The 23448-nt window shown below is 41.8% G+C and overlaps 1 long non-coding RNA gene across 2 annotated transcripts in view; it reads left to right on the plus strand.

Moving 5' to 3' along the window:
* LOC309845516 overlaps window positions 1–22468 on the plus strand; it is a 50766-nt gene extending 28298 nt beyond the window's left edge. For both annotated transcript variants that reach the window (XR_014301319.1, XR_014301320.1), the window contains exons 2-4: window positions 13285–13357; window positions 13680–18126; window positions 18342–22468. This is a non-coding gene — a long non-coding RNA (uncharacterized lncRNA). The remainder of the gene's footprint in view (window positions 1–13284; window positions 13358–13679; window positions 18127–18341) is intronic.
* Window positions 22469–23448: the final 980 nt, after the last annotated feature.

Consider the following 23448-nt stretch of genomic DNA (forward strand, 5'->3'; position numbering starts at 1 on the left):
TTCCCTCTCTCCAAATATCAAAATCAGTTTTTGCCACATAAATACAGCCTAACTGATCTACCTATCAACCATATTTAAACGATATTCAAACATGAGTCTACAACTTCTCTTGGAAGCCTATTCCTTGTGGTTGCTGAAAGGATAGTGTGAAAACTTTTTATTGTTTTAGATCGGACCTCCCAAGCCTGACTGTGAATTTTTATGCCTAAGTACCTAAAATATTCCAAGAAAAACATAGCTCAAACCACCACATTTTGCTTGCTTTCAGGTTCAAACCCTATAAAACCACCACATTTTGTATGGTTTCCACCCCAAACCATAAGTTGGCATGGGATTCCACTAGATGCTCTGTTCAGGTCTAATTGAGATGTTTACCAACTTTGACAACATTTTTGGCTAACTTGTCACTAATTTGGAATGCAGGTGAAGCAAGCTGAGTTCTCAGCAATCATTTCTTCATATGGATCCCTTTCCTTGACAACCTCTCCTGCCCCCACCACCCAGCTGGGGGCCCAGAGCTATAGCATTGTCCTGGATCAGTCATTGTTACTTCCTCTGTGACGTTCTACTCATGTTTGCCTTGCCTCAGACCTTACTCTTCCCTTCAGAACTTATTTCTGTGTATTATTCCCTCAGGTTGTGCACTTCGCAGCTAATTGGCTAAATACATTTTTGCGAAGGTGTTCATAGATTGAAAAATTCTTAGGGAATGCATACAGCACTAGGTTGTAAGGTCCTTCTGGGCAGGCATGGTCTCTTGCTGACTGTTTAGAGTTGCCAGATCACATACAAGATTTTAATTTGCTAAATCTGGCAACCCTATGACTCTTGTATTTCCATCTTCTAGAAACCCCCACACAGCAGATGCTCAATAAATAATGGTTGACTGAATGACTGAATGAAAGTAGTTTGGGGTATATATCTTGGGATATTTTGATTTGCTCTAAATTATATCGCATAGGAAGTTGGCTTACCATGTAGGCCTGGAGCTGTTTTCTATGATCTCAGACCTCTGTGTTTTTGATGGGGATTGAGGTAGGCCAATTCTGCATTTTGTGTGACCATTTTCTTAGAAGGACATCCTTCTTTCTTGGAAGAGCTGGTGGGATATAAGGGGGTGAGGAGGGACACCTGGGTGGTCCAGATGGTTAAAGTGTCTGCCTTTGGCTCAGGTTATGATCTCCGAGGTCCTGGGATTGACCCAATGTCAGGCTCCCAGCTCAGTGGGGAGTCTGCTTCTTCCTCTCCCTCTGCCTCTCCCCATGCTTGTGCACTCTCCGTAATTCTCTCTCAAATGAATAAATCTTTTAAAGGGGGGTGGTGGTGAGGAAAAGAATACCTGCTGTTAGCTCCTAGTTCACTATGAAAGGGCAATCTCAAACAATTGAGTTGGAAAGCCTTGAGGGAGTGGGGAATCTTATTGCTGTCATTCTTTCCTTACCAGAAGTGGGATCTCCCTTGATAACCACAAATATACAAATAGGAGCCTCCTGGGAGTTCACAGGTACTGGGAGGAGAAGTAATAATAGCAGTTTGGACTGACTAGAATCTTTTATAAATAGTCGTAGGGCTCCCAGAATCATCATCATGAGAATTCTTAAGGGAAGGGGAAATACTATCTCAACATATTTATTTTATAATTATGTTAAATTATCAATTACATTTGTTGCTGAAACTACTGTAAAATCAAAAGGGTGCTCTTTAAGAGTGAGGGGTCACTGGATATAAAGGCAGTGTTGACATTTTTTCTTCCTTTATTACATCTACTCTTCCTTTAGGAAGTTTCTAGAACATTCCCAGCACTTTATTAAGCTTCTCCTTGTATTGGTCAGTCAGTATCTCTCTGAAAAATGTGGCTTGGAAGGTTAAGAAATTGTGAGTAAAGTGCTTGCTCTAAGGTTCCTGAATCCATCAGGTATTAGCAATGTTGCCTGTTAATATAGAGTTGTGACTAAAGCTCATGGCAGATGTGTCTTTCTGTATTAGCCGTTGCCAAAAGACAACGGAAATACTTTAACTTTGAGACAAATCAACTCTGAGCCAGACTGAGCCCAGAATTCACATTTCCACCCACATTTTCTTCTGTTTTGTGAGTGAATTATCTCTAATGCTCATTTATCTGATTTCTAGAATCTACTACTGTCCTCAGGCACATTGTCAGATAGAGGAAAACTATGTGCTGTCTGGCTACTGAAATCCGTTCCTCTAACAAAACAAGGTCAAAATGACTTAAAAGTCTCATCTAAGAAGAATGCTCTTAAAGGTGTAGAATTTTGGTTTTCTATGCCTGATGGTTAAAAATGTGGGTTTTGCAAATGAATAAACGAACAAACAGCAGCAGAAACAGACCCATAAATAACAGAGAACAAACTGGATAGGACAAAATGGGTGAAGGGGAGTGGGAGGTATAGACTTCCAGTTCCGGAGTAAGTCAGGGGGATAAAAGGCATAGGGAATATTAGGGTTGTATGGTGACAAATGGTAATTACACTGGTGGTAGGCATAGTATAGCGCCTAGAATTGTGGACTAACTATGTTTTGTACACCTGAAAGTAATGTAACATTATGTGTCAACTATAGTTCAACAACAACAACAAAAAGGAAAAACAAGGAAAAGAAAATGATGGGATGTTTTTTTAAATGTGGGCTTTGGAGTCCAAGCGACCTCAGATGGAATCCTGGATCTGTCTCTTCAGTAGCTTGAATCAAGTTGCTCTACTCTTCTAAATTCTCATTTCCTAGTATGGAAAAGGAAGATAATTATAGTATCTACTGCATAAGATGATTAGAATTAAATGATCTATTACACAGAGAGTTAGCCCGTACATAGTAAGCGCTCAACAAATGACAGCCATTATTATTCGAAGTCTGGAATAGAAGATTTTCTTTTTAAATAGACTCTCAGAATGTTGCTGTTCAACAAACACACCCATGTGGCCTGGATTCTGCTTGTGGGCCCTGATGGAAACTGTGGCAGTAATGTCCCCACACCTGGCCGGCCACATTCCTATCTCTTCCCCTGAATGTCCAGCTTCTGGTTTAACTGGAAGTTAGGACACAGGGTCAGGATATGCTTGCACCCTCTTTCATAGCCAAGACTAGAGCCCAGCAGAAGGGTGGGTGATCCCTGTTGCCAATCCCAGGCTTCTGAAATTCCTGGCTGCTTCTCTTTACCTGTCTTTCAGAGGGTGGGTGTTTTGGGGACAGTACATTCCCAGCACTGTAGAGGCAGTAGCTGAGCCCACTGCCTGGGGCTGTGCTGGGTTTCAGCCCTGCCCCCAAACTTCCAGTGCTCTTCTGGCTCACCCAGAAGTTCAGGTGTGGGGTGGCGGGTGGTGTGTGTTGGCCTGGGAGAGTGGGTGGGGTGCAGTGGAAAATACTTGAGCAATGAGTCTAGAGGCCCTGGGGAATTTTTTTTTTTCTTTTTTGGTTTTGTTTTTGGGTTTTGGTTTTTACATGGAATTTTACTTTATGCCATTTTTCCCTTCTACCTCTTCGGAGTTTCCCAAGGGTTCCATCCCACCAGGCTTGTGAAGGTCCCCGCAGGGGACTTGTGAAGAGATTAGAAGAAGGGAGAAGTTGAGATGAGTCAGTCCTCCCTTCAGCAGCCTCTCTTCTAGCATCTCTCTGATGTTCTCTCTCTTCCTAGTATTTTTGCCCTTTTGACTCTTTTCATTTCTAGCTATCTACAGAAACAGAACCTGAGGTTAAAAAGCTGAGGGAACCTCAAAATTCTTGTGTTTTTTTTTTTAATCTCTGTTCACGCTTCTAGTCCTGTCTTCCATTCTCTATGCTATTCTTCTTTTTTAGAACATAGGACAAGGGATTTTTTCAGAAGACGATCAGAAAAAACAGAGGGAAATCAGGCAGTAAAGTAAGGAATATAGAGAGGAGAAGGAAGGGGGCGGTGAGTCCCTCGATCCCAAGTTAACAGGAAATGGTCCTGAGTTAATATGGAGCTGGCAGTTATTTAAACTAGAGAAAGGAATTTGCTGAAATTTGATAAAATTGGAAAGAAAAATCCAAGAGGGGACCTCCCCACACAAGACTGGTGTTGATATTAAACCACTCAGCATGTTGAGGAAGTCTGGCCATATGGCTGCAGATGACCTATCCAGATGGACTCAAGGGATTAAAATTATCTCCTGATATTGGTGTGTGTGTGTGTGTGGTGAGAGCTATGTGTATTTTATATATAAGGTAGGAAATATGAAAAAGCCAACCTTAATCATAATGAGTATGGGGGAAATACAGAAAGGTAATAAAAGGGTATAAACGTCCAGCAATAAGACTAGTAGGTTCTGAGGATTTAATGTATAACATGGCGACTACAGTTGATAACACTGTGTTGTATAATTAAACCTAAATTCTGAGCAAAAAAAAAAAAAAAAAAGATGAATATGTGAGGTGATGGATGTGTTAGTTAAGTAGACGGGGATCCTTTCATCATGTACATGTATAGCAAATCACCGTGGTGTACACTTTAACTGTCTTACAATTTTATTTTGTAAATTATACCTCAATATATTATTGAGCTAAAAAAATTATTAAGAAGAATAAATGTGGGACACCAGGGTGGATCAGTGGGTTCAACCTCTGCCTTCAGCTGAGGTCATATCAGGGTCTTGGAATCAAGCTCCACATCGGGCGCTCTGCTCAGCGGGGAGCCTTCTTCCCCCTCTCTCTTTGTCTGCCTCTTGGCCTACTTGTGATCTCTCTCTCCCTGTCAAATAAATAAAATCTTTAAAATAGAAGAGTAAATGTTTTCTTTTCACAGGATTGATTCTATATATATATACATATATATATATGAAAGATTTTATTTATTTATTTATTTGACGGAGAGAGGGAGAGAGAACAAGCAGGGGGAGCGGCAGGCAGAGGGAGAGGGAGAAGCAGGCTTCCCACTGAGCAGGGAGCCCATGTGGAGCTCAATCCCAGGACCCTGAATCATGACCTGAGTCATGCAGATGCTTAACTGACTGAGCCACCCAGACATCCCTGAAGGGGAAGTTCTAAGGAAAAGTTATTTGCTTATTTTAGCATCCTTATTGTCTTGGTGGCGATCTGATTTAGAAATCCACTCCCACTTTTCTCTTGAAACTAAACTCCCAGAATATTCTAATTAAGACGATTCTTTTGGTCCCCATTTACTGAGCACTTCTGGTCAGGCTTTTAGCTATGCCGGGGCTCAGTACTTGTCACAGGTGATACCACTTAATGCTTACACAGCCCAGAGACGTGGGACCCTGACTGTTGTGTACAGCAGCCTGCGCATTGCCAGGACTCGTACATCTTCAACAACAGCAGCAACAGCTGCGAGAGGAATCCAAGGACCAATTTGTTGGAATAAAGCAGAACAGGGCTGTCCCATATGGCAGATAGATCTCAGATGGCTTTATTAGATGTAGGATGATTTTTCTTGTAGCCTAAGGGCTTTCTGGAGAGAATCTGAAATCTTTTCACTATGCCCACATCATTGCCAGATGTGGATCCTAGGGAAATAGAACTTCTCCGTGTGTGTGTGTGTGTGTGTGTATGTGCACATGCGTGCACATGTGTGTGTAAAAGTGGCAAATCCTGGTTCCCATAACAAGTTTCAGTTCATGTCACTTTCACTTTCTTAGGAAAAAATTTCTTCTTGAGCCTTTCAAGTATGTTATGGGTCAGATCATGTTCACCAAAATGTAAAACCAGTGGCAGTAAAATAATGATAAAACATGGTAATTTCATAAAGGGCCTGTTAGTCTTGTGTTCTAATAGTAGGATGTAATGGAGTGCTCCACCGAAACTTAAAAATTCATAATGATTACTGATACCATTAATCAGAATGCCATGCGAACAGCTCAGGGATCTGTTGTATTAAGCTGTCATGTGGTTGCAATCATACCTTTTTAACCGCCATCAGAGGTAACTGTCAGCAACACCATGTCTTCTCCGCAGTCTATTGCAGCGTCAGGTCCCCAGGGTTCCATCCTGAGTCCAAGGTGATTTGTACGGTACGCTAATGACCTGCTGATTGTCTGCACAAAAGCGTACTCGTACACTGTTCAGGCAACACTGTGATTCCACACAAAAGCAAAGGACTGTCTGGTGTCAAAATAGTACCATAGTCTAACTTTGATAAAGGTTTTTTAACTGACTACAAGGCACTATTTGGTGCTAACGCATGTGGCAGAAATAATGTTTATTCAAATAACTAACAAGTTGGCAGCAGGGGAAATTTCAGGAATGTGTGTGTGTGTGTGTGTGTGTGAAAAGGATGCTATTTGATAGCTGTTTCTGGCTCAACTTTTGGTTCTAATTTTGAAAGGCATAGAAACTAGCAAATATCTTTGTTTCAGTTAGATATTTATTCATGTTGGTAATTACTAATGCACATTTTAAGTAATGTCACTGAAGGATTTTCTTCCTAGGGAGCGAAAATATGTGGTGAATATTATATTGATCTATTTTCCTATTATCTTTTGACCTACCTCTCCGGGCTGTTTCAGGGAGCAAGTTTGGGGCTGTAGAGAGCCAGGCGCAGCCATCTCAATACCCTTTCATGGGCCTAACTCTCCCAGGGTATCTCCCCTCTAAACCTGAGGACAGAGAAGAGAAGTGATGGAACAGAGTCCAGGGACGGAAAAATGGAAAACCACTGAAAGTCATAGCCTGCTCCTCTCTTTGCCTGCTCCCCTGCTCTGCTGGCTGCAGTCTGGCCAATACATGTGGCTTGCTCCTTCCTATGGGGACTTGTCACCAAGTCATTTATCTGTTTAGTGATGGAGGAGAATTCCTGCTGAGACTTTGACCCGAATTCCAAAGCTAGATTCCAAGACTTGACTTGTTTGTTTGTTTCTTCATTAATTTGTTTCTGCTTTCACCCATTTAGTGACTGTTTTAAACCTGTCGTTATATACCAGGCACTATGCTAACCATCAGGATGATAATGATGAGTAAGATTTGGCTTCAGCTCTCACGCCCCTTGTCCTGTAGGAGTCAACTGGCCATAACCAAATGCTAAGAGACTGTCAAGGAGCCCTTGTCAGCTCTGTTCTGAGAGAGATTAAAGAGAATGTGAGTTGCAAGTGTTGACAAAATGAAAGCTCTTCCACTAGACTGTAAGCTTGTTTAGGGCAAGAAGCAAGTCTCGTCCTTGGAATTATTTATAGCTCTGAGTTCAGGAAGGACACAGAGCCTATGTTCTATAAAACGTTGTTGAACTTTTTGGAATTTTGGAATTGGAATTGAATTTTGGAATCTGGAAAAGAATCTTCAGCAATGGACAGTAAGTTGCAGATGCCAAGAGTAGAGGCTTTGGGGTCAGCTAGGTGTTTGGTTTCTACTCAGTAACCAGTAATGGCTCTCACTCCATCGAATTTATTTGTCCATTTCAAAACATATGTGTTTAACCCCTGCGATGTGTCAGTGCAGATGCTCGGTGTTGTGGATTCAAGAGTGAAGAAAACAGAAATAGGATCTTTCCTCATATAGCTCGTGGTAGAAGGGATATGGGGATCTCAGAACAGATAAAAGAGATTTCCAATAAGGCATGTTAATTTTTGTGAGAAAGGAGTCCTACTGTTGCCCAGGAGTCATTCTTGGTGACTGCCAAGGGTAGGGGTTCGATGGTCAGGGAGATGAGTGCTCAAGCCCATATGGATAGTGTGTCAAGCCCTGGAGATGAAAATGATCATGGCGCATTCCAAGGACTTAACTATATATTCAGTCATTGAATTGTCACCTACAAAGAGAGGAGCTTGAGATGAAGCTGGGGAGGTGAGTGGGTCCAGACCCTGAATAGCCTTGTGGTCTGGATGCCACTGAAGACTAAAGGGAATTTATTGAAGGGATTGAAACGGGCAGTGCCACAATGAAATTTGCATTTTGGATCTACTTCTTGGGCTACGTAGCAGCTGGAGGATGGTGGAGGTGAGAGACGTGCTAGTTAGGAAGACTTCTGCAGAAATCCAGGTGGAAGATGGTCCATAGTGACTTAGGTATTATGGAAAATGCTTAAGCTTGAGAATCCAGTAAGACTTGGCTCTAAAATTTAACTATCTTTGTGACTATTTACTAAGTAATTATTTTACATAAGTCCCACACTTTCTTCTGCAAAATGGAATAATTTTGCCTATCTGTTGAGGAACTTAAGTGGGATACTGTAACTAAGTTGCCAGATATTCCATGACACACACTTCTTGTCCTGTAATAGTCCTCCTTCCTCTTCACTTGTATTTCTTCTCCTTAATGTCCAACTGGGTGCTTTTATTTTTTTAATTTTTTCAAGATTTTATTTTTAAGAACTCTCTACGCCCAATGTGGGGCTTGAACTCACAATCCCCAAGATCAAGCATTGCAAGCGCCACTGACTGACCCAGCCAGGCTCTCCCAACTTTGTCCTTTTAAATAGGATCTTTTGTTGCTGTTTTTGGTCCTTTTTGTTCCTGGACCATGTGTATGGAGAAAGGCACTCCCTTTCCTTCTGCCTTTGTGAATATTGTAGTTCTCCCAGAGTGTTCTGGGCCATCACAAGGTTACCTCTGAAGTTGCTTCTGTGGAACACTTCATTCTGGTCTGTGTGTTGTTACAACCAATGAAAACCAAGCTTGGTAAAGATGAAAATCTTTGCTCCCTTCCCTTCTGGAACTTTATGGTAACTGCATTTTCCTCCTCATACCCTCGGAATGCAGCTTTGGTATTATCTTTGGCTGTCCTCGGGGCTGCTTCTTAAGCACTTGTGGAGAGAAAACTTTGTATTTTTTTCACAGAATAGACCTTATTTTCACTTGGAGGATATTCCAAAATCCTGTCATATTTTCCCTTCTGACATCTCTAAAACTCATCTTTTCCCACTGGTCTCCAGTAGCTAAAATCCTTTCCCATATTTTGGACCTCTTTTTCTTCTTCTCCTTATAAATACCTCCATTGTGGTCTCTATTCTTAAGTTCTGTCTCTGTTAAAGCAATCTCTTTGGTGCCTTCATTACAACGTCTTTTTAAAATGCTCTTTTCAGTTTCTCTCATCTGCATTAAATCTGGACTTTAGGGAAGCGCACTGCTCTTCCTTGCCTGATTTTTCCCCTTCCTGGTTTTTATATTTCTTCTTAATTTCTTTCTTTCTTTTAAAATATTATTTATTTATTTATTTATTTGACAGACAGAGATCACAAGTAGGCAGAGAGGCAGGAAGAGAGAGAGAGAGAGAGAGAGAGAGAGAGGAGGAAGAAGGCTCCCCGCTGAGCAGAGAGCCCGATGTGGGGCTCCATCCCAGGACCCTGGGATCATGATCTGAGCCAAAGGCAGAGGCTTTAACCCACTGAGCCACCCAGGTGTCCCTCTTCTTAATTTCTTAATACCTGACCTCCTTATATGTGTTTTATTTTTCTCATTCACTTTTTTGTTTTCTTAGGCAGCTTTCAAGGTGTGTCCTCCCTAGCCAAGGACATTTTCTTTTCCTTTTTACATGCCAAACCCAGCCTCAAACAAGTTGTATCCCCAAACTCCTCTCTTGTTCTTTTCATAGATTTCTTCCTCATTTGTTAATGTCTCCCCCTTCATGATGTTGGCCTTTTCTTTATCAAGTGATGTCATTGCTACATAATTGAGTATATATATGCTCTTTTCATATAAGCAGATCTATCACTTTCTAAGGACAGTCTATGCTATTAATTGACTTAGGTCTATTCTCTCACTTCTAATGCGACTACCTTGAAGTTGACAGCTACCTGCCATTTTGTCTCACCGCCTCAGCTCACTCTCCCAGCTATTCTGCCCTTAACATCATTCTCAGGATGTCTTTCTGATCCGATGTCTTTCTTTTCTTAAACAAAACAGAACAAAACAACAAAGCTCCTGGCTTTCCCTGGCCTGCAGAATGAGATTTACTTTCCTTAGGTGTGCATCAAGAATCTTCATACCTTGGTCCCTCCTCACCATTCCACATTCTGCCAGTCACTTTTTGCCCCAAATCCTAAATTCCAGTCACATGGAACAACTTGAGGAAGCAATTTACTATATACATAGGTTGAGCATGAACTGTGACAGACCAAATTCAGATTCAGAATTCTTTCCGATTTTTAAAAAAAAATAATCGAGTGGGACTAATAATAGCTACCTTTAAAAAAAATTCTCCTTTTTTCTCTCAAAGAATTTATTTATTCATTTATTTGAAAGAGAGAGAGAGAGAGAGAATGCATGGCGGTGGGGGGAGGGGCAACGGGAGAGGGAGAAGCAGACAATTCCAAGCAGCCTCTGAGCGCAGTTAAACATGGGACCTGATCCTGAGACCACGACCCTGAACTGAAAACAAGAGTCAGACACCCAACTGACTAAGTCACCCAGGTGCCCCATTTTGCCTTTTTTTTTTTTTCTTTTTACACCAAAAGATTTCATGTAAAAATCTTTCTTTCTGGTTTCTTTCAGAAACTATGGCAATACTGCATCATATTCCCACTTGGCAGCAGAGGGTTGGAGTTGAATGGTGGCTGCCCTTTTAGATGAAAAAAGGCTTTTCTCTAATTTGCGAGTTTCTGTCACTCTGTTTTGTGTCAACATTGAGGCAAAGTGTCATTTATCATTGCTCTTGTGTTTTGTTTGCCTTATAGTATTACGAGAGAATTGTACCACATCTCTACAGATAAGTAAGAGATGGGCAGATGCTATTTTGTATTTCAAGAAACACATGGGGCCTACTTTACTCTTTCGTCCTCCTGGTCCCAGCAGACAATCTGAATTTGGCTCTCTATCAAACTGGCTTAGCTGTAGGGCCTGTGTTCAAATCCTCGTTCCATTGCTTGTTAGCTGTGTGGCTTTGGACATGTTACATAAGCATTCTCTGCCTAACCTTCCACCACGGTCATATGTACCTCACAGAGTTTTTGTGAAGATTATGTGAGATAATCTATGTAGAGAGTTTAGCAGAAAAATTAGAACATGGAAAGAATAAGTCTTAGCTATGTTTTTATTATGTCATTATTATTATTATTCTGTTTTCCCAAAATCTAATAATGGGACTACCAGAATCATGAAGGACTGATAATTTGATTTGGGGTAGATTCTTTTGGTGCCTACTTGGCCATGTCTTTCTAGCTATTACTTTTGTCACTTACTGGCTATGGGCCTGGTCAAGTTGTTTAACCTCACTATAGCTCCATTTTGTCATCTGTAAAATGTTAACAAGAACAGTGTGATAATGGTATCCACATCATTGGTTATGATGTATCATTTGAGATAAACATGTGCTGTGTATGGCAGGCGTCTGCCACATAAGAAGTATGCAGCAAATGGTAGCCATTATTGTCATTGGCTTCCCTGGCCACATTTTGCCTCTGTTGCCCAAGGGAAGTGGTCTGGTAGTGGTGAGGACGCAGGGAGCCTGGTGATCCACCTGCGTGTGATATGTGGTACCCACACATCTATATGGGCTGCTCAAGAATTGAAGTAGAATTTGCATATCATAAAATTCACTCTCTTAGGGGCACCTGGGTGGCTCAGTGGGTTAAGCCGCTGCCTTTGGCTCAGGTCATGATCTCAGAGTCCTGGGATCGAGCCCCGCATCAGGCTGTCTGCTCAGCAGGGAGTCTGCTTCCTCCTCTCTCTGCCTGCCTCTCTGCCTGCTTGTGATCTCCGTCTGTCAAATAAATAAATAAAATCTTAAAAAAAAAATTCACTCTCTTAAAATGCATAATCAAGGTTGCTTTAGGTTGTATAATCATCACAACTAATTCCAGAATGTTTTCATCAACCCGATAACCATTAGCTATCATCCCTCAAGCCTTGCCCCTAGCCCTTGGCAATCACTAAAACACTTTCTGTTTCCATGGATTTGCTGGTGTCTGTCTTCAGGATTCTGACTTGCGCCCTAATTGTCAAGAGCCCTTTGATATCTGAGCTTGCAAGCATGTCCTAAGAGCAGCCTTTCAGGGGGACCTTCCAGCAGGTTCCATGGTGCTAATATTCAGAGGGGTGATAAACACAGCAGAGGGGTGGTTCCAGCCCCCAACAAAGCAGGCTCCCCCGGGGAACCACTTAACATTCCTGTGCCTCCCTTGGACTTACTGAGCCAGACTTTTCCCCAGGAAGGGGAAATTACTACTCAGGTATTTCCCAAATACTTCTTTAGAGTTTGAAGAACACAATACTCCTGTCTAGAACAAAGACAATGTGTTGTGCTAACAAAGCTTTACTTGGGCTGGGCTGCGAACTGGGACTTAAGCTCAGTCTCATCCCTGCCTTCAGTCAGTCTCTTAGTGACACTAGTAAGCCACTCATCTTTTAGTTTGCTTCTTTGTCAAGTGAGGGGTTTGGAGGAGGGCAGATACCTGGAATGCAGACATGATCATTGGTATCTGGAAGAGGTTTCTCTATAGGCATAAACATCAGTTCTGAAGAATCCTCTTCATGTGTTCTGAGTAAAACCGCTTACTCATTCTGGGCTTAGCAGCTGTCCACCGCGTTTGGCAAGGAGGCGAAGTTGCTGAAGCCCACTGTTTGGAGTTTTGGTGGTCAGTGTGCAGTCGTGTTGAGATTAAACCAGAAGTATGGGAAGCCCCTCCTCTTTCCTTGCTCACCTTCCCTTCTCTCTTCTTCCCATATTCCAGTAATTAAGATTGCAAGTATTTTTAAATTGCAAACAGCCCATGGGAATGTTAAAGCCACCAGGTATTCATACTCTGGTATGAAATACTCAGATCTAACAATTGAAGACCTTAGGTTTAAGCTAGTCTCTGTCATATTAAGGACATTTGGGTTCCTGGAGCCTGAGGAAGGGGACAGAGTGGTACATCAAAGGAGAATGTTAGTCGGGGCGCGTGGGTGGCTCAGTGGGTTAAAACCTCTGCCTTCAGCTCAGGTCATAATCCCAGGGTCCTGGGATTGAGCCCCCTGTCGGGCTCTCTGCTCAGCAGGGAGCCTGCTTCCCTGCCTCTCTCTCTCTGCCTACCTCTCTGCCTACTTGTGATCTCTGTCTGTCAAATTTAAAAAAAAAAAAAAAAAAAACTTTAAAAAGGAGAATGTTAGTCAAAGACAATTCCTGATGTGAGTTTTTCTCAGTACCTGGGCAGTGGCACTCTAATACATCTCCTGTGATGCTTTTAGTGGAGATGCCCTAAGTTAGTGCTGCTTCATCTAGACTGTCTTTGTGTTAGGTTCTTATCATTCTGTCTTATTTTGTTAATGACTCAGAATCAGTCATTTTGGATGCCAGGAACTGAGTAAAGCTTGGGTGACTGTACTTCTAATTTTTCATAGGGTCTTAAATCTTTTGTCACCAAATATCATTTATTCATCTCTCTCTTAGGTCACAGAATCACAACTCCATTCAGGTCAGCTCCGCGAAGTGCTGTGAAGAAGCAGCAGCGTTCTTGGATTCTGTGAGCTCTCTTTCCTTTTTCCCTCATATGTCCCTCCCAAGCCCACTCATTCTACATGCTTTCTGCAAGCAGATTCACTCGTATTTAACTGCAATTACATTTTTTCCCACCTTCTTTGTTAAAGCAAAATAAATGAAGAAATAGAGACTCCTTAGGCATACTTTGTGTGTCCCTGTAGTCTCTGCCTCATTGTTTGGAAAACCACAGACTTCATCTAGATGCCAATGCATCCGTCATCGGGGTTTGGTTAAGTGGTGTATTTGCCAAGATCTTCACTTGAGCAGTGGCTTAACTTTTTAATCTTTGATTTATAATTTTACAGTTGCTGAGACAGAAGGAAACGCATTTCTTTGGAGGAGCATGACATTTTCTACGTCGCTTCCTATCCCTGTCACTGAACTTCCTGAGTCCTGGCCCCAGACACCATCAAGAGGACCTTCTGGATAGCCTACCTATCCCCTGAGAGAGGAGGAACATCAACTGTGGTTTCTAACTAGACTGCCTTCTTCATTTCAAGTAATGGCTGCCATCAGGGTCAGATTAAAGACAGACCAGTTGGACCACTGCTTGGAGGACTAACCTATAAGGGCACCAAAATGACCACAGAGTGCTAAAACGTCCACAGAAATATACAGAGAGGAAAACAATACTAGCACTTATTTTAGGGAGAATTCTGTGTGGAATTGGAAGGAATGGTTTGATAAATTCCTTAGGGGTAGAAAGTAAGGCATAATCAAATATAGAGGAGCATGGGGTTGTTTTACTACAGGGCTTCTATTTGTCCTATTCAGATATATAATTTGGGTGCCCCATCTGGATTGTTTGTGACCATGGAGGGTAGGCAGACACCCTCACTGGTCCTCTGGCTTGGTTCTTCCCCACGCAGAGCTCAGCTTGTCCTTGAATAAAGATTTGGCAAGTAGTGGTTTTAAGGAAACACCAATTTATTTATTAGCCTACATGTCTCGACATTCTAGGGCTTGAAAATAAAAACATAATCAGACTATCTTCCAGTTCTAGGATGTTAGCCCTTAGTATGTCTTCATTCATTTGAGGGCAAAGATGAACCAACACAGTAGATCAAGTCAAATGGAGCCTGAATTCCCTGCGTATGGGCTGGGTGATCAGCCTCTGTGTCAAGTTAATTTGATCAGTGGAGACACTAGATAGAGCTGAGATCTTTAAAAATATTTGGCTGAAGGGTGATATTATTGATTATTTGTAGATGAAGATATCAAGGAACATTCATAGAATCATGAAATATGGAACTGTGGGTCACATTAAAAAATTCAACAAGTAGTTAAGTATCTACTGGACACTGGTAAGATAGATATGGTTCCAGGGCATCTGGGTGGCTCAGTTGGTTTAGCATCCAACTCTTGATTTTGGCTCAGGTCATGATCTCAAGATTGTGAAATTGAACCCCGCATCGGGCTGCACTGAGCTTGGAGCCTGCTTGGGATTCTCTCTCTTCCTCTCCCTCTGCCCCTACGTGGCTCTCTAAATGAATGAATGAATGAATGAATGAGATAAACATGTTTCTTACATCCTAGCTTTCTCTTGGATGTGAAGAGCAGTGGCCACAGCAAACAAATGGACACAATGATATTCCCGAGTCAAGGATTACAGTTGTTATAGCAATTCTTATTGCCTTAATCCAGCCTAGTGAGCACCCATTTGTAAGACCTGTAAGTCTGCATTCTGTAATTGCTCTGTGAACCTGCCTAGACTGTTTCTCTAGCAAGCTGTATAAAATCCCATGGTACCAGAGGAAGGGGCTAGGTTTAGTTAGGGCTTCTGGGGGAGAGAGCTATCAAGTGATATGGGTCAGAAAATATGAAGGGATAGAATTTGGGAAGCAGCTATTGCTTCTGTCTGATGTGGAGAAATTGCATGATGAAAAATGTTAGGCTGGGAACTCTGAGACCCAGATCTTTATTTTAATACTAATGAGCCATGTGACTGTGGGCAAGTCATATCTAATTCCATTTGGAGGCCTCTTAGGTGATCCAAGACCCCTTCCAGCTCTAAAAATGCTAACATCAGGTCCCAGTCTACTGGACAACTGCCCAGTTTCTAACTCAACTTTTCTTAAGTTGATAGGTCAAGTAAATCTGCAATACTCACTTGACTGAGTTTTTGTTTTTGTTTTTGTTTTTTGGAGGAGTATTTATCAACCTTATAGAATACAATGAATCTGGGGCACCTGGGTGGCTCAGATGGCTGGGTGGCTCATCTACCTTTGGCTCAGGTCATGATCTCCGGGTCCTGGGATAGAGCCCCACATCTGGCTCCCTGCTCCCAGGGGCCTGCTTCCCACCTCCACCTCTCCCCCTGCTTGAACTCTCTGTCCCTCTCTCTCTCTCTCTCAGATGAGTATATAAAATCTTAAAAAAAAGAAAAATGAATCCAATGGGTCTGCTTAGGAGTTGAGTAGGTCCTAGAAACATTCCCTGTAGAGCTCACAGAGGATTTACCCTCCTCTACTCTTTCTCCCATCTGTGCCTTTCTCCCTCTCTTTTCCTTGATCACACTTCCACTGAGCATATACCATGTGGAACATACCAGGTGTGTGCTAGGTTTGGAGATACAAGCTAACCCTGACAGTTTCCCCCACTCCAGAAGTGTTCATAGGAGAGGGTACAAAACCCTCCTTCCTTTCATCTGCTGGCTTTTCTTTTGGTGAGGATCACCCATGTCTTAAGGGACTGGAAGTCCCACCAGGGTAACCAGTTACAGGCAGATGACCCATGCTTCTCAGGCAATTCTGAGGTGCCTTGACATCCACCTCTATGTAATCACTTAGGCCCAGGGTTACCATGAAAAGATCTATGTTCAGACATAAGGAAGAGACAATCATTTACTTCTTGGAATAAATCTGTAGAGGGACAGCCCTCCATACGGTGATGGCCACTGTCTGCAACCATCTCTGCTCAGATGGGGAGAATCCAGGTGACTATGTACTAAACGTTAAAAAAACTTCTTTCAATAAATAGACATCTTTCATGTATACTGTGCTTCATATATTCATTATAGCTGGTGACCTCTTTAAATACATATAGTTTCTCTCTTTCAAGATCAGAGGGCTGATAGGACTTTGAAGAGGAACAAAGGGCTCGGTAACCCACATAAGTGGAAAGTTGACCCTGCAATAATTGACAGCATATTCAAATATTTCAGTGAGCGTTACTCCCATTAAGCAAAAGCAGTATCAGTAAATTTACATGACTCTAAACATTCTAATGAAAAAGGCACATTCTTTTTCTTCCTTATGTGCTAAAGAAACTGTAGTAGAAAAGGAAATATTCTGTGGGCCATCTCAGATTTCTAAATATGTGGTTACTGGTCCTTATGAAGGACAAAAACTACATATGATGGGATGGTCTTTCCAACTCCGATTTGCATAACCTGAAGTCTTATAGCTCCAGGCACTGAACTCAAAGCCATTTGTTTTCTTTATCCCTTTGGAAGAAAATAAAAATCTTATTTTTCCAAGCAATTAAAACCCTTCTGCTTCAGCTAGGATGAAAGAATTAGGAGTTCTGTCTCCTTGTACATAATTGCATGTTTCATCTTTGTTGTTTAATGATTGACAGAAAACTGATAAACTGAGACATCTCTGAATCAGGGTTGAATGTACTGTCTTGGTGAGCTCCATTGCTAATTTGTTTGACTATTTTTTAGCATTTCTTACTGTGTAATAGAAAGGTTTATTAAATATGAGGGGTGCAAAGCTTTCTGAATACTAATGAACTTATTTGCCAAAACTTAAGTGTTCCTTCTTTTCAGTGAATGCCTGTCTCATTTAACAGGATCCAAATTGAATAATGAAGAAAATTAAACTATACTGTACCCTCCAGAGACACTGTGTGTGAACTGTGAATGAATAGTGAGGGAAGAAAGAGGTCATATTTAGAAAAAAAAAAAAAAAAGAGTAGATGATTTGGATCCTCTAAGAAAGGATTAACTCAGAGAAATCCACTTGTTTTCAAAGAAATATACTCATAGTAATTTAATGAGCAGGATTTCCCACTGCACAAGTGGGTACCTTGTTCCTTACCTTTGTCGAACTTAAAATGAGAGTGAAGTCATAATCATATGGCAATGCATGCTAGGTTTCAATGGTTACAATTTACTAACTTTATCCCAGTGTAAGGCACCCCATACCTGTGATGGAATGAACACAGATCTCTAGAGGAGTATAATAGGGAGATGGAGTTTGAGAAATTGCCCCAATGCTTCCTTTTAGAGCAATGCAATGAGGCTATCCCTTGATTGATATCTTTACTTCCATTGCCTTTGTGTTATTAATAAAGTTGATCAGGATCCCCTTCTCTTGCCAGCATGTGAAGGGCACTGCAGGAGCAAGATGGCTGCCCTCTAGGCAAGGGACACAGGCTGGGAGAACTTCAGCAGCCACACAAACGGTTAAATATGGTCAGGAACAGACTGTATGGATAAATTAAAGTGATCGAGGGAAAGTGAACGAGAATATGAAGATGAGACTGTGGAAAACCAGGAATTCATTCCTGTCAGAATTTGAATAGGAAGATATCCACTGGAAAAGAAGGAGGTAAGGAGGGACCCTAAGGTAGAGAAAATAAAGAGGAGAATGGATGTTTCCAGAGCTTGTTAAAATTAATTATCCTGAGGTTTCAGGAGGAAGAAAGGAAGATCAAGGAAAAGAGAAGTCTCTGAAGCCTGTGAAGTTTCAAAAACAAAACACATTTTTTTTTTTTAACTAAAATCATACTCTTCTTAGAAAAGAGGCTGAGCAGGGGTGCCTGGGTGGCTCAGTGGATTAAGCCACTGCCTTCGGCTCAGGTCATGATCTCAGTGTCCTGGGATTGAGCCCCACATCGGGCTCTCTGCTCAGCAGGGAGCCTGTTTCCCCCTCTGTCTCTGCCTGCCTCTCTGCCTACTTGTGATCTCTCTCTCTGTCAAATAAAATAAATAAAATCTTAAAAAAAAAAAAAGAAAAGAGGCTGAGCATTAACAGAAAGTTTGATGACAGTGGGTTTGTAGTTAGGAATTTACTTTTAATCTCCAAGAGAAGTGTTATGTGACAAAGATTCAAAAGACAATGTGTTTTTTTGGCTATCATTCAGGGCATCAGTAGAAAGGGGAAAAAAGAATGGTCAATGCATCTCAGATAAATACCAACAAACTGTGCAATATTTCATTTGAGATTTGTATTATCCCCAATTAAGTTTGGAAAAAAGAGAGAGAGAGAGAGGAGGGGAGGGGGCAGAGAGACGTAGTGTATTTGATTGCCTCTGTGGGAAGACTTGAGAATTACAAACTTGAATGTTTGTAATTCAACATTCCTTACTCCCTTGAAGTGAAAATTCGCTATTAAAAATTAAGTAAATAGAGAGTCTGGGGACATTAAGATTCTTCGCCATCATTTCAAATCATGATCTGCTCCCTCGGAAAAAAAAGAAGCTGGGACTCGGAAAGTAGGGAGGCGAGGGGAAAGGGACTGATGCAGGAAGGGGAATGAATACTGCAAACCCAGTAAGACTATACAGTTCGTGGGAAAATGAAATGAACAACAGAGTTTGAAGGATAAGCAGATAATGAGGAATGTGAGATAAGACGACATTTATAGGTTTACTTATTTATTTGAGAAAGAGAGAGCGAGCGAGCTCGAGCGGGACAGGTGGGCAGAGGGGAAGGGAGGGAGAGAATCCCAAGCAGACTCTTGCTGAGTGCAGAGCCTGAGGTGGGGGCAGGGGCTGCTCCATGCGGGTTCCATGCCAGGATCCATCCCACAACCCCAAGATCATGACCTGAGCCGAAATCAAGAGGTGGGTGCTTAACTATCTGAGCCACCCAGGTGCCCCAAGAGATAAAAAGACATTTCAACATTGGGAAATTACTAAGGAAAGTGAGAAAGAATGAGGAATTAATGTGGAAATATGAGGAAAGGAGGAAGTAACTGGAATGAGAAACAAAATGTGACTAATGGCTGTAAAGGACAAGTTTGGACTCTCAATGGCATGTTCCTTAACCTTTGGAGAGCACACACGACCTAGAAATAAAAGAGGAAAAGATGGAAAGAGTTCACGGTTAACACGAAATCATGAGGACAATAAAGGAAGCAATGTGCATCATCAATCCTCAAGAACAAAAGCATTTCTAGACTGTATGAGTCTATGTTCTCCGTTCTTCTATGAGCGCAATCCTGTTCATCTTTTACAAAAGGTTGATTTATGAAATGAGTGCTATTAAAGAAAATAAAAGATAAGCTTTATTAGGAGAAGTTGAAGAAAAGATTGCACCTAAAACAACTGAAGTGGGGACTCAGCAAGCAAAAAAATGTGAAATGTGGCCACTCCAGGAGAGAACTGAAGATAACGGATTCAAATAGCAATGCGGGCAGCGACAAGGAAGGAAGTTGTAACTGTTGTAAATATTTTAGAATATATTTTTCCACAACAGTTTTTTTTTCTTCTTAGAATGACTGAGATTAAGCTAAAAGCTTCTGGGTATTGCTTTAAACACTGGATGAGAGGATTTATAGCAATTCAAGTATTCCCAATAGTAGAAATAACATTAATTTTTCAAGACGACTAATATCTGGAACAGATCTAAATGCCTGTGATTATCCTTTGCTTTCTTGTGTTTGTGCAGGGGATTCCTTTCAGCCAGACAGTACCAGACCCCCTTCGGAGGGAAGCTGATAAAGTAATTTAGGTGGAAAGGCCTAATGAGATAATGATGCTAAGGCCAGTTAACACCTAATAAGAACATAACCACCAGGGATGATATTGTTGCTTATTAATTATAATGATGATGTGGAGGAAAGAGACAAGGTGGCACTCATTTAGCAGAGAGCACTCAGGAGTAAAGCTGTTTTCCCAAAGGGCAAGATGCAGTCAGTTAGAGTTAGAAGTAGGGCAACATTTAGCAGAGTTGGAAATTTATGGCCATTGGGTTATCCTGGTGACCGCAGAACTGGAGGCCAAGTAGGAGGCAACAGACGCCTTCCTGAGGTGACCCTGGGCCGGAGTGGAGATTGCTGTGGTTGGGGGTCAGGCCAGGCACGGAGGCAGAGACTCCAGGCTGATTTTTGGGGGCAGTCTGCTTGCCTTAGATTCCACAGTGGTCATTCGTGGGCAGACGGGCTGGTGTCCAGAACTAGACTGGGCGGCCTTTCCCTTTCCACTCCGCTCAGACCTGTGAATCAGACCCCATGATGCAACTCTTCAGTCAGGGCTGGAGCCTTGTACTATCGGGAGAGTCCAGAAGATCCTCTGGTCCTGTATCTAGAGGCGCAGATCTAATTTAAGGTTGCTTGGTGTTCATCTGCCTCTGCTCTGTTTCCTAAATTCTCTGTGGGTCTGGGCACCTGTGTGTTCACCCAGGACAGGGGAATTGTAGGATCAGTTCACTGCAGATATACCATCTGTATTAATCACATGGCAGGAGTCAAGAATGTGAGGAAGAAACGGCCATGTGAAAAAACATGGAGCTTTTGGAAATCTTGTGAGTCCTTAAGGGAGGCGAAGAAACTGGAAATTCAGGACCAGGTGGGGGGGAGCAGATTTGCGACCCAGGAACGACCCTGAACCTCCCCTTCCTATTCACATCTTTCCCCTCACCACCTGGGTCTTGATCTGGATCTGGATCCTACACCCTATGCCATCATCACTCACTTCTCTCTGGGTCTGGGGACACCACATCTGCAATGATGGGGGTGGTTTTCCACACCTTTCTTTATTAGCTGCACGAATGCCATTTCACAGGATTTTACTTGTTCTGTCATAGAAAGGAAATAACATTCTCATCATTAATTTGTTAAAGCAAGTATATTTAATTTTTATTAAATGTGTGGTTTGTGAATGGCAAGAAGTGAAAAGAGATGAACTGGAAGACAGAAAGTGTACCTCTAGTCCTGGCCCTTATCCATATCAGCCCTGTAACCCTGGGTAAATCTCTTGCTTTTATGAGCTTCAGCTTCCTTGTACATAAAGCGAAGGGTTGGTAAGGGTAATCTTTAGGGTTTTACAGCCATTTCCAGCCTTCAAATTCTATACTTATGTATGTATGTTCATAAGAATCCTTCTATTGTATCTTTATGAGAAAAGCAATTGGTAAACTCCTAGGGTGATAAATATTGCCTTAAATCTGTAATTCAGAGTGAACAATAAAGGTTGAGGTTACCAATGAGCGGCAGAACTATTTTTTGAGCACTAACTATGTGGCAGCCACATGCCAACCTTAAAGGCAGGTAAGTAAGGCTTTACAGGTGAGCAAACAAAGGCTTCAGTAATTGAAATAGGATCATTCAAGATCATTTAGTTAATAAGGGGGTGGAGCCAACATTCCAACCCAGGTTTCCCTGAAATGGAAACCTTTGACCTGGATCCTCACTGTGTGTATCCTCCTCAATTTAGAACCCAATACTGGGTTGTCCCATACCTGATGGCACCGAAGTTTTCTTCAGTCACAGTTGTTCTTAATAGTGGATGGAAGGAAGAGCAAGGTAGGGAACGGTCTGAAAAATGTCCCCAGTTGATTCTCATACGCACATCTTTGTGCCTCCGCATGCCCTTTGAGACCTCACCCAGGCAGAGTCATACCAACATAATTACAGAAACGATGCCTTCCTGGGAAACCTGCTGCCCCGTGCAGTTCTCATTTCTATTTCTCTCAACATGGCTTTGAGGTAGGCAAGGGAATCGGACACAATTATTTCTCCTGTCTTCCACGTGGGAAACTGAAAAAAAGAGGATTGATCAATGCAACTTCATGCACCCAGTGGTCACAGAACTGACATGAGGGCTCACACCTTAAACTCCAGCCACCGCAAGACACTGTCTTTTAGCCAATTCTATTAATAATGTATTTTACATAAAGGAAATATGTCATTTTGTTCCCCCTTGGAGTTTCCAAGTAGATGTATCATTCTGGTGACATTGTTTTATTTGGAATATCTGTGAAATCAGCGAGCATCTCTGAATAGCACCAGCTGAAGAGCCATTGACAAAAACCAAATGGAGGAGAAGGGTTTCTTAGCCAGGAATTTCTATGAACAAAAAAGTGACTTTCTAAACTTTTGCTGACTGGTCCCAGAAAAGTGCCTCATCAAGGTCATTAAGAATGTCTAGGGGGGTGCCTGGGTGGCTCAGTGGGTTAAAGCCTCTGCCTTTGGCTCAGGTCATGATCCCAGGGTCCTGGGATCGAGCCCCACATCAGGCTCTCTGCTAGGCGGGGAGCCTGCTTCCCTTCCTCTCTCTCTCTCTCTCTGCCTGCCTCTCTGCCTACTTGTGATCTCTGTCTGTCAAATAAATAAATAAAATCTTAAAAAAAAAAAAAAAAGAATGTCTAGGTACCCAGAATAGAGAGAGGCTCTTCATTGTTCATATTCTTTTAAAGTAATACAACAAATTTGTTGTTGTTGTTGTAAATAAGAATTGCTGGCATCTAGAATTCTAATTGCTTTTCAAGAATTTATTTTAAAGATTTATTTATTTATTTATTTATTTGACACAGAGAGAGAGAGAGAGAGAGAGATCACAAGTAGGCAGAGAGGCAGGCAGAGAGAGAGGAAGGGAAGCAGGCTCCCTGCTGAGCAGAGAGCCCGATGTGGGATTCGATCCCAGGACCCTGAGATCATGACCTGAGCCGAAGGCAGCGGCTCAACCCACTGAGCCACCCAGGAGCCCCTCAAGAATTTATTTTAATGCCACACACACAAGCCCTAGGCTTAGTCTTAATTCACGATTCTTTACAATTTAAAATGCATTTGGTCTTCTTTCTTTCTTTGGCTTCTTTTTACTTTTGCTAAATAAATTCTAAATTCTTGCTCCATATGGTTGCATTTAGCTACTTGTGAAAAATTAGAAATATACAGCTATAGGATTTGATTAAATAAAGATACAATAGAATATAACATTATCAGAAGAATCAGACAGCCCTATATGAAATGATTTCTAAGATATATAGTTAAAATTTAAAAAGGAAGATATAGAACAGCATGTATGGTAAGCTTCCATCTATATAAATACAAATGTATCTGTTTATATACATTCCTTAGCTGTGGAAGGACATTTAAGGAACTGGTAATAGTAGTTGCCTCTGGG

The sequence above is a fragment of the Mustela nivalis genome (genome assembly GCF_964662115.1).
Source record: "Mustela nivalis genome assembly, chromosome: 12".
In the NCBI taxonomy this organism is placed as follows: Eukaryota; Metazoa; Chordata; class Mammalia; order Carnivora; family Mustelidae; genus Mustela; species Mustela nivalis.